This window comes from Papilio machaon, chromosome 22 (assembly GCF_912999745.1).
Source record: "Papilio machaon chromosome 22, ilPapMach1.1, whole genome shotgun sequence".
Lineage (NCBI taxonomy): Eukaryota > Metazoa > Arthropoda > Insecta > Lepidoptera > Papilionidae > Papilio > Papilio machaon.
The window spans coordinates 474,784-485,651 of record NC_060007.1 but is presented as its reverse complement, the minus strand read 5'-3'; positions in this window follow the sequence as shown (position 1 = coordinate 485,651).

Sequence of the window (10,868 nt, the reverse complement as noted above, 5' to 3'; positions counted from 1 at the left end):
TGAAATCTTGTACTATCTAGAAATTTCGCTTTTAATTTATAAATTAATAAAGTTAAAATGTACTTAAGTATTGAACGTATAAAAAAAAGTCTCGAGATGAAAAAACGACTTTATTGTGTAATAATTAAAGTTAGAAATGGCTTGACAGCGATAACGAGGTGTTGATCTAAAATTTGGTTCGTGATAGATTTATTGGATTTATGCACTTATTTACTAAGTGTTAAGGTTGAAATTTGAATGATAGAAAAACCAAATTGGTTCAGAAAATTATTATGCTGTTATTTTAAAGCATCCGTTAACAGATAATTTTAAAGAGAAATGGTTTTATATAGTCAGAAATTATTCTCAATCTAGTCAAAATTATATTCAGTGAAAAACGGATTTTATAGTCTATGGATTTAACTAGATATTCTAATATTTGGATAAACAATTTCAGCATTTTTTTTTAATCTCAAAATTTTTTACTCGACAAACTTTTGTTGGAATTCAAATTTAATATTACAAATAATCGTATTTCATTATTTTTTTCATGAAATTATAATTTTTTTGAAGATTTTATTAATTATTCTGACATTTCATCATCATCATCATCAGCTCACTATACGTCCCCACTGAAGGGTTCGGAGCCTCCCCCAATTTAGGGGTGACTAGGACATAGTCAACCACAGTCAAGTGCGGGTTGACTTCACACATATCTTTGAATTATCTTCTCAGATATGTGCAGCATCACGATGTTTTCCTTCACCGTAAGAACGTCAGATAAATGTACATATGTAAATCGAAAAACACATTGGTACATGTCGGGATTCGAACCCAAGACCTGCAGATTGCAAGTCAAGTGTTTAACCCCTGAGCCATCGATGCTCTTAATGTTGCCATTAATTAAGCAAAGAATTCCAAATAAAATAAAATAAAACCAATTAATATTTAATTTACTCAAAATATTATCCGCTATAAAGCAAAATATAGAGTTAAATTCTGATCATTGGAATGAATTAAATTGTAGAATTAGAAAGAAATAGACAGTATTTTTTCTACAATTCAAAATGTGTAAAGTATTTAGAAATCCGTAATGAATTTTCACTGTCTAAATACATGTATAACAACATATAATCATCCCACTCATATCTTATATATAAAATTCTCGTGTCACAATGTTCGTTCCCGTACTCCTCCGAAACAGCTTGACCGATTCTCATGAAATTTTGTGAGCATATTCAGTAGGTCTGAGAATCGGCCAACATCTATTTTTCATAACCCCCCCCCCCCAATTTTTAACTGCGCGCGGACGGAGTAGCGGGCGACAGCTAGTATAATATAAAAAAGAGAGACGGAACTATGTTTTAATATAATCCAGTGAAATTGTGAATGACAGTTATTGTATGAAGGTAAATGTTCTTTGTGTATGTGTTTTGTATGGGATGTATGTGTTTTGACAGAGCACTTTGCTATTTTTTGACAATTAGATTTAAGTCACAAGTATATAGTCATCAATGTAAAGGTCACACTCTTTCCTATGTTAAAATGTTGATACCTAGATTTTAGGCAGTTTTTGCATGAAAGTTGTATGAATTTTTTTATGTTATTCTAATGTGAACCTTAATGCTATTGTGTTACGGTTGATTATTGTATGTCTTTAAATCTTGTAGAATTTTTTTTTATCAGTGAATACTTTATAGTTGATTTAGTAATGTTTTTTGTAAGAAGTTTTAGTCTGTGAGAGAAGTTGTGAGATCAAAGGGGTCTATAATGAATATTTGTGAGAGTAATTTCGTAACTTTATCAAAAATCTCATAATTTTTTCTTTTTATTAAATTACGAATTCGTTCTCGCCACTGTCACTTAAATATATATGATAGGTTTAAAATTGATAACACTTGTTGACATTTGCTCTTTTTACTCTGCTAGTTTTGACTACTGTCAATTCATATGTCAGTTGTCAAAGTATAATTTTGAGGTTAGGATTTTGGAGTATGTCATGTCTGATGAACATTTTGTAGCGTAATCAAGTCATTTTAGGGACGAATTTGTTACATTATAGTGCAGGCATTTTTTGTATGAATTGTTAAACTGTGCGTTTCCACTGCAGCGACTTGTAACGAAACAGATTGACGTCTCTTAAATTCTCATTGAAAAGAACAGAGACAAAATCACTGCAGTTGGAATACAGAGTTAGAATAAAAAAGTAGTTTTGTCGCGAATAGGAATTGTAAATATAAGTGATAATGCGTTTTGTAGCTGTTAGGAAGACGCGTGGCTATAATCCAGGGGTGGTCAACCTTTTTTATCATACCACTAATTTTTGTATCACTTTTAAATATTACTGTTTTAAATTGTTTATCACCGGCAATAAAATTGAATTTTTTGGTAATGTTAAATTGATGCCAGACAAAATAAAAAACATTTACAGGTGATAAAATTTATTAAATAAGGTTGACGACATCTGGATTTATAGTTGGTTTAAATTTTAAGCTAGGCGTTGCATTGACTTGTATAAAAGACATATTTTTGAATGACACTTGAGATAGGATTTTTTTTTAAATTGTAATACTCATTTTTTGTGATTTTTTTTTCGTTTTATTTTTTTATAAAACGACTATTCTTGCCATAAATTATTCTTTACAACGATTATATGTTTTTTTTAATGAATGAATATTTTTGTGGCCTATTTTGATCGTGCAATATTTTCTAGTTTTTAAGTAACTTGTTTGGTGTTTGTTTTTTTTTTTTTTGAAATGGCACAAACTGACGCACGGATAATTTTCTATATATAATTATACAATTAATATATAATCTTTGTAGTATATAGCTCTAATATAGCAACTCTAATGTGACACATGTTTTATATCAAATAATGCCTTGCCACACAAAATGCTAAATTTTTCATTCATTTGGCGCTGTTTTTTTTTTTTAATTTTGTTATAAAAATACAACCTTAAGCAATTTTGAATTATTTAAAGTCGGTTTCTGAGATCAAATGTTATGTTTTATACAGAGATTTAAGTCTCGGAAACTTAAGGATACTGGAACAAGTTTTTTTATGTTATATTGATAGTCAATGGCGATGTAAAAAATTAATTAGTTTTGACTGAAACCCCCTTTAATTATAAATATTTGGATCTTATGTTTAATTTTATAAAGTGCCATAAATAAAGTAAAAAATTACATCGAATAAATTCATTTGAAAAAAAAAATATTTTTGATTTTTATTTAAATCTTAATGGTACTTAGTTTTAAATTTTACAAAATGTTTAATATACATTTTTTTATTTAATTTTAAATATGTGTATGAAAAGTATATCGGATAAATCTTTTTCTGTTGTTTAAAATTTGACCTTATAAGAATATAATCAAAGTTTTTTTTTAAATATGTTAGAATTAAATTTAAACCTAACTTTGTATGTTTTTGTACAAAATATCTTGGCAAAGTGCAATTGAAATCTGTTTATTTTTTTGGTAATATTATTTTACAATATCTTGTGTCGAAGTTGAAGTTTTGTATTACGTAGCAATGACGCTTATTTTCGTGTTAGTTAACGAGGTTGCATGTTATATTGAATAAGGATTAAAATTATTTAAATTTGATTTGTGTGGTTTTTTTTTTCCATATTAATAATTGCTACATACCTAATCTTATTGATATAAATGCGAATGTTTGGATGGGTGGGTGGATGTTTGTTTGAAGGTATCTCCGGAACTACTCAATGGATCTTTATGAAATTAGGCATAGATTTAGAATATAGTCTGGAAGAACATATAGGTTAGTCATTTTTTTTTTTGTAAACCGTGCGGACGGAGTCGCGTGCGTCAGCTTAATTGTGATAAAATTTCGTTTATTTAATGCGAAAACTATATTTTTTCACTTTATGGCCTTTCCACTACAACAAGGGAAGTTTGTTCCTGAGATTTAGGAATTGAATGACGCTATAGTATTTTTATCATTAAAATTTACCTTTACTAAAAACCAGTTCTGTATGTTTAACACTTCCAATGCTACAATTTTTCTGTGGTAACATGTGCCATACCAATAAGATTTTTTCGTATACTTCACTAAATTCCGTACTAGTCAACGTGTTAAATTGAACTTACAGGACAAGTATTCAGTGAATATATTAAGTGTTAAAAATAGCTAGTTAATGATACTTCAATTCTCTCTCCGACTTCAACATTTCTAAAACTGTCTCTAAAGAGAACTTGTCGTTTGAAGGATGAGGTTTTCTTGGAGTTATATGACATAACGTCGAGGTCAAAGGTTATATCGTATCGTTTCGAGCTAAAAACAAATAAGCAATCTTACTAATATTATAAATGCGCATGTTTAGATGGATTGTTGTTTAAAGGTCTACGGAACGACTCAAAGATCTTGATGAAACGTGGCACAAATATAGAACATAATCTGGAAGAACACATAGGCTAGTAATTAAGTTTTTTTTTTAATTCCGCGCGGGCGACAGTTAATGTGTGTGTTATTATATAAGCCAACATAGAAAAAAAACTTTTACCGAGGATTCCGCGTAGATTTTATTAGCTAGTTTTGCGTTTGACTTCTTTCAATTAAAATAAATAGTAATTATTTCGTATCGGAGTTATTGAGTTTTATTCAAAGCTAATATAAAACTAAAATGTCTTCATACGTCACTAAGTATTAAGGAACTTGTATACCGCCTGTCTTAAAGGGTTTGTATAACCCCGGAACTCTAGTGCACTGTTATTCAATCATTATTGTCATCCCTTACAATATCTTTGATAAAACTGAAAGAGAAATATGTTTGAATACAAGTGTCACGACAGTCGAAACCTGTATTAATACAAGTTACTGTCTTGTGCAATGAACTTAAAAGCGAAACGCCACGGCGGGGCTCCGCACGTAGTGGAGAGGGTGATCGGAACTAGGTAGTCGCGACGTCGCAGTCATACCCGGGTCATTTCCGGTGCCCTTCTGCGCGCCCTTTTGCTCTTCTAACCCTAACAAAGATATACATTTAACATGGACGTCTATGTATTATATTAGAAGGTGGCTAGCAAAACGAGTGCTACCCGTACGCATCCACACAAATAGATGCGTTGCCCTTTGTATCGAAAGGGAAGATGACGTACAGAAAGAGAAAATTTTCCTTTCATATGTGTCTCCTCTCAAGCCAAATTTACTTCCCCTTCCCAGCCTTTCCTTGTAAGACAAGAGTGGGAAAGGCAAGAATAAAATTAGTATTGCACCGGTTGAGCTGACTGATTTTTGCAGCAGATGTTGCTGTCTGTTTGTGGTGGGACAATATCCTACTACCTATTTCTGTAAATAGAAAAACAGTATGCTATACGTATCTGGAAAATTTATATCCTCGTTCTGACATTGACAGTGTAAGGTCTTCGTCTTAGTGCAGATGGAAAATTTAATTTGTACGAGGAGATTGAATTGTAAAATGGAAACATTAGCTCGCTAGACGCTGAGATGTATTTCTATTTATGAAATAATATTTCGCTATATTTAAACGCTAGCGAAACTCGTAGTAATGCTTATCTAAATTATACATAATAAGTTGATAATTACATATCTATTTTTTTTAATTCGTTGTCATCTCATACACGTTCTCAATCTCGAGATTCAAGCTTATTTAACAGGTGACGAGGCCTTAACCAACCACGCTGGCTTAGTGCGGATTGACTTTACACGTGAAATTTAAAGAAAGATTTAAAGAAAGTTTTGAATTTTGAATTTCTTCGAAGACTGTTAATTTACAACGTAGTTTCGTGATAAGATATGTCTGTATATGTTAGTCACAACTAAACAGATGAGATATGGGAGCGAGCATTCCCTGAGCGTAGTCTACACAAATGCGACTGCAAGCTACAGGATTAGTTATAGTTATAGTTTCCTACTGAAATGGGAAACCAGTGTAGATGTAGGAAACATAAATAAAGAGAAATCAGTAATAATTTGACTACGGATTTAACTTATAAAATTAACTGTATATAAAAAGAAGATTAAAAAACATGGAAGTCTGTACAGATGTTGATTATAAATAAGTAAATCTTGGTAACCAGATAAACACCTTTTTATGTTTATCAAAATGTTATTTACTTTCTAATTTCAAACGATTTTAAAATCTAAAAAGCAAAGACTTCAATTCTCATCTTGGGCAGGAAAGTGACAGAATATAAGACATTCAACGCGTTTCCTCTGTAATTTCCTTTATGCGGGCAAAGACCTTGAACTTGTAGACTACAACTGCAGCAAAATATACGTGATTTTTATTAATATTACTGTCTCTTCTGCAAGAAATGATACCCAAAATATAGTTTATTTATTCAAAGATTGTACATACAATGTTTTTGATAAAGTTAACAAATTTTATTAGCTTTAAGAAAATGCTGCTTTGCTTTCAATCTTACTAATATTATAAATGCGAATGTTTAGTTAGATGGATGTTTGTTTGAAGGTATCTCCGGAACGGCTCAACAGATCATGATAAAATTTGGTATAGATGTAGAACATAGTCTGGAAGAACACAAAGGCTACGTATTAAGTTTTTTTTTAATTCCGCGCAGACGAGGTCGCGGGCAAAAGCTAGTTATGTTTATAAACGTTATAAAGATGTTTCCATAAAAAAAACATATTCCATAAAAATACATAATTTAGAATTTACTTCCCGGGCCTCGTTTTAGTCCTTTTTCCCTTCCCATCCTTTTCATGTAAGGCAAGGATAGGCAAGAGAAATGTGTTTGGCGGAGGAGACGCATACCACGCATAGGAAGGGTAACTATCTTATTACTGTGCGTCCCCTCCTCCGTCGAATAATACGCAAAGAGCGTCAGTGGCTCGGGGGTTAAGCACTTGACTTGCAATCTGCAGGTCCCGGGTTCCAATCCCGCCATGTACCAATGTGTTTTTCGATTTTCGATTTACGTATGTATGTCCGACGTTCTTACGGTGTTCATTCTGTTATATACGGGGTCTAAATATCAACGCGATCCGTTGTGCCGTTCCGGAGATACTTTCAAATCAAACATCTATCCATCCATCTAAACATTTACATATACAATATTAGTAAGAGTCAGATAAATGTCACGATTTGTGATAAACTCATTTCGATTTCTGGACAAACGATGAAATAAATAAAAAACTGTCTGACGGAAAAACATTGAGTAATGTTCAAAGTTGACAGAAATTCTCTGAAGATTTTTAACTGAAAGAAAGAGCATCATCAATGATTAATTGTTCTGTGAAACATGGTTTTTGTTCCGTAACTTGTATTTTTGCACGGAAAAACATAATTCCATAGGGAATAAATAGTTATTTTGTACAAGACAACGCCTTAAAAAGTTTATGAATTACTCCAAAAAATATTGTTAGACACTGTTTTAACCCTTTGACCGCCGCTGATTGATATTATTGACAACAACGTGGTTATATGTTTCACCATAAATATGTATCACCACAATGCTTCTTTATTTCACTTCACCTTTTATCGGTAAAGATCGGATTTCGCAAGTCTAAGGATAATAATGTTTTAATAACCATGATTTCTAAAAAATCCGCGCCGAGAACTAAAGTCACTGAAGGTTTGAGGTATATTTAAGCTAAAATGAATTTAAACCACTGTCTAAGTTCTTTATGTAAAGACCCTTTCTGCCTTATTATAAAACGTGGTCTAACAATAAAACCTGGTTTAAACCTACATTCGAAGTGGTTTATTTAAAATTCATATTACAAAACTTAGTTTAACGTTAAACCTGGACTATCTATGGTAACAACTTTAAACCATTGCGTTCCCAGGTTTAACTATTTAGACCACAGATTTAGACTTATGTCAAAAGTGTAAAATTTAAGGTTATTCATTTGAATTTGCTATCCGCTTAGTTACGAGTTTTGTGCCTTATCGGATTTTTATTAAAAATCTGATTTGGTTAATTTAATGGACATGGAAGACATTGAAGATATTGAAACATCTCCAATATTAGAAATGTCACGTCAACCTAATAAACGTCGAGTTCGTTTGGATCCTTTTGTCGAATTGTCGAATGAAGATTTAAGACAAAAGTACCGATTTACTAAACGTTTTGCGGAAAAAATAGTGGATCGAAAAAGTAACGCACGATTGTGCGACTAATTGACGCAGTATTTCTTAAAATATTAAAAATTAAATAATTCTTCCGGATCAAAGAAAGTTTTTAAACGTAGTAGTAAATGAAGTAGTAGGTAATTAATTATTTACTTTCTTCTCAGAAGTTCAATTTGCAGATCATTTTGCATATCGTTGATCCATTTTCAATTAGTTTATTGACAATTACACACGTAAAAGCAAAGATCGCGCGGGGCGGGCACTTTCAAAAGAATTCCGTTTGACGTGCTTTATTCTATTCCATTTTATATACATACTCGATAAAAGATAGCCAGATGTTACAACTTTCGCAGAAACGGAACGTTTATTATCGAATGACATTTAGTGAGCGAATGATTATCTGTCATAATCGATTGACCGTGGTTCAAATTCTTAGTTTATGAAGTTCTGCTTTGGTCTCCGTTTTGTAATACGGATTCATTTAGACCATGGTTTTAGAGATTAAGCTAGACTACGTAGTTCGGGTTTAAACCAGAGTTGTTGAGATTTTTTGTAATAAGGCGGTTTATGTTTAAGACTATTTTGGAATTAATAAAAAAATACGAAACTGTATTCATTTCTTCATTTAGACATACCCAATTTGCCTGATAAAACAAATCCCATACCTGCTTACCTTAGCTTAGAGTTAATAAGACAAGGTTGCTTTACCTTTGTGGTCATTTTCATAAGTCTACCACGTTACACCTTAAGATGGCGTGTTAAGTATTAAGTTAGCAGTTAACCTGAGCTTATTCTAAGTTAACATGTAATTATAGCACCAGTAATGAAGGTTGGTGTACTTTTAATCCAGAGTTTACCTAGTTACTAGTGCAAGATATTGTCGGTTGCATAGAATAGTGTCTGATTAGGTTAAGCCTTCTTTACGTTGATATCATGTAATTAAGAAACTAATATTGTACTTGTAAAGACTTCTTCTAGACTATGTTCTACATCTGTGCCAAATTTCATCAAGATCCGTTGAGTCGTTCCGGAGATACACTTCAAACAAACATCCATCCATCTAAACATTCGCATTTATAATATTAGTAAGAAGTAAGATGTTGAAATTATTCTGTAAATATAGTGATGAGTGAAATATATTTGGAATAAAAATAAGAAATACATTATCCTAATGGAAGATTAAAGACATCAATAATCTTATCAATAAGTCGCTTAAAGTTAAGAGTTAATACCAAAATGAAAGTGGTCAGATTTACTTATAGCATATTTTTATGAAACCTTTTAAGTATATACTTAAAGGTCGATCCATTTGCAAAGAAAAACAATATTATTAAAAAATAATGTTTATCTTGATATTTAATTTTACATAATTCAAATTACATTCATGTATTTTAAATATTTATATTAATATTTTATTTAATTTCAATAACTTCATTACAGAAATTGTATCAATTTTAAAAATACTAAACTTCTTAGTTTTATTAGTATTATTGGCAATAATTTTTTTCTTTATATCATAAGGAGGCTAACGAGTAAGCGGTCACCTGAATTCGCCTAAACAGCGAAGTCAACGCTGCCCATAGACATCCGTAATTGCAGATGAGTTGCCTACCATCCATCGACAGAGGAGTAAACAGAAAGAGGATATATCCTTTTCCTCCGTCAAATCCACTTCCCCTTCCCATCCTTTCCTTATAAGAAAAGTGTGGGAAGGGAATTTATTGTAAAGAAAATAGCCATTTATATTAACAATTTCTTTTGCCTAAAATCTTGCCTCCAAAAGTCTTAATTTCTAAGTGCTTTTATATTTCCCAGCTAAAGCTTGTAAGAATATAATTTAGTAAAATAATACCATCAGTTAATTCTGTATTTTAGCCGATCTAATGCAAAATGTGGACAACGCGCTATTTACTACAAATAAGACTCTGGTTACGCCGCCTTTCTTCCATTATTCCTTATGTCCCGCATCCTACGATAACGGTGTTCAACAGAAGGTGAACAAACAAATCTAAACATTTTCTAATATAAAAATTAACCAGTATCGTAGACTAGCTGTAAAGAAGCTGGAATATTTAGGCCACATAATGAGAAACATAGAATATGAACTGCTGCAGCTCATGGTCCAAGGGAAGATTAAGGGAAGACGAAGTGTTGGACGACGAAGGATTTCCTGGCTAAAAAACCTACGCCAGTGGTTCGGAAAAAGCACCCGTTCGTTATTCAGAGCCGCGGTTTCGAGAATGCAGATTGCCTTAATGATCGCCGACCTTCGCGAGAAGATTGCACCGTAAGAAGAAGATCGTAGACTAATTAATTTAATATCATATTTGGCGTCATTGCAAAACTTTTGCATTGAAAGATTGAATATCTTTCAAAGCGTAAGTTTTTGTCAGCCATTTTAAATTCCCTTATTCACTCACCAGAAATCTACAATATACAATAAATTTTTTATATTGCTAAATTTCGAAATTAAATCATAACCACAGGTTTTGAGAAGTAACTTTTTAAAATTTGAATAAATGACATAAGATTGTCACATGTTGTTGAATACTGTCCAACAAAACGTTCCAGTTATCGGCGTGGGATCAGATTCATATATTTTATGCGGTGTAACGTTATCTTTGATATCATCGACTTAAGAATTAGCATTATCTATATTTTGTTAGGAGCAAAACGTTTTAGGCTTCGCATTATAGACTATAGTAAAATTTTTAACACTTTTTCAATCCGTATATCGTTTTGTGCAAAATTCGATATGACCTAAGATTAATAAAACTGAATTACACGGCGTTTACCGTAGGTTTCTGAAAC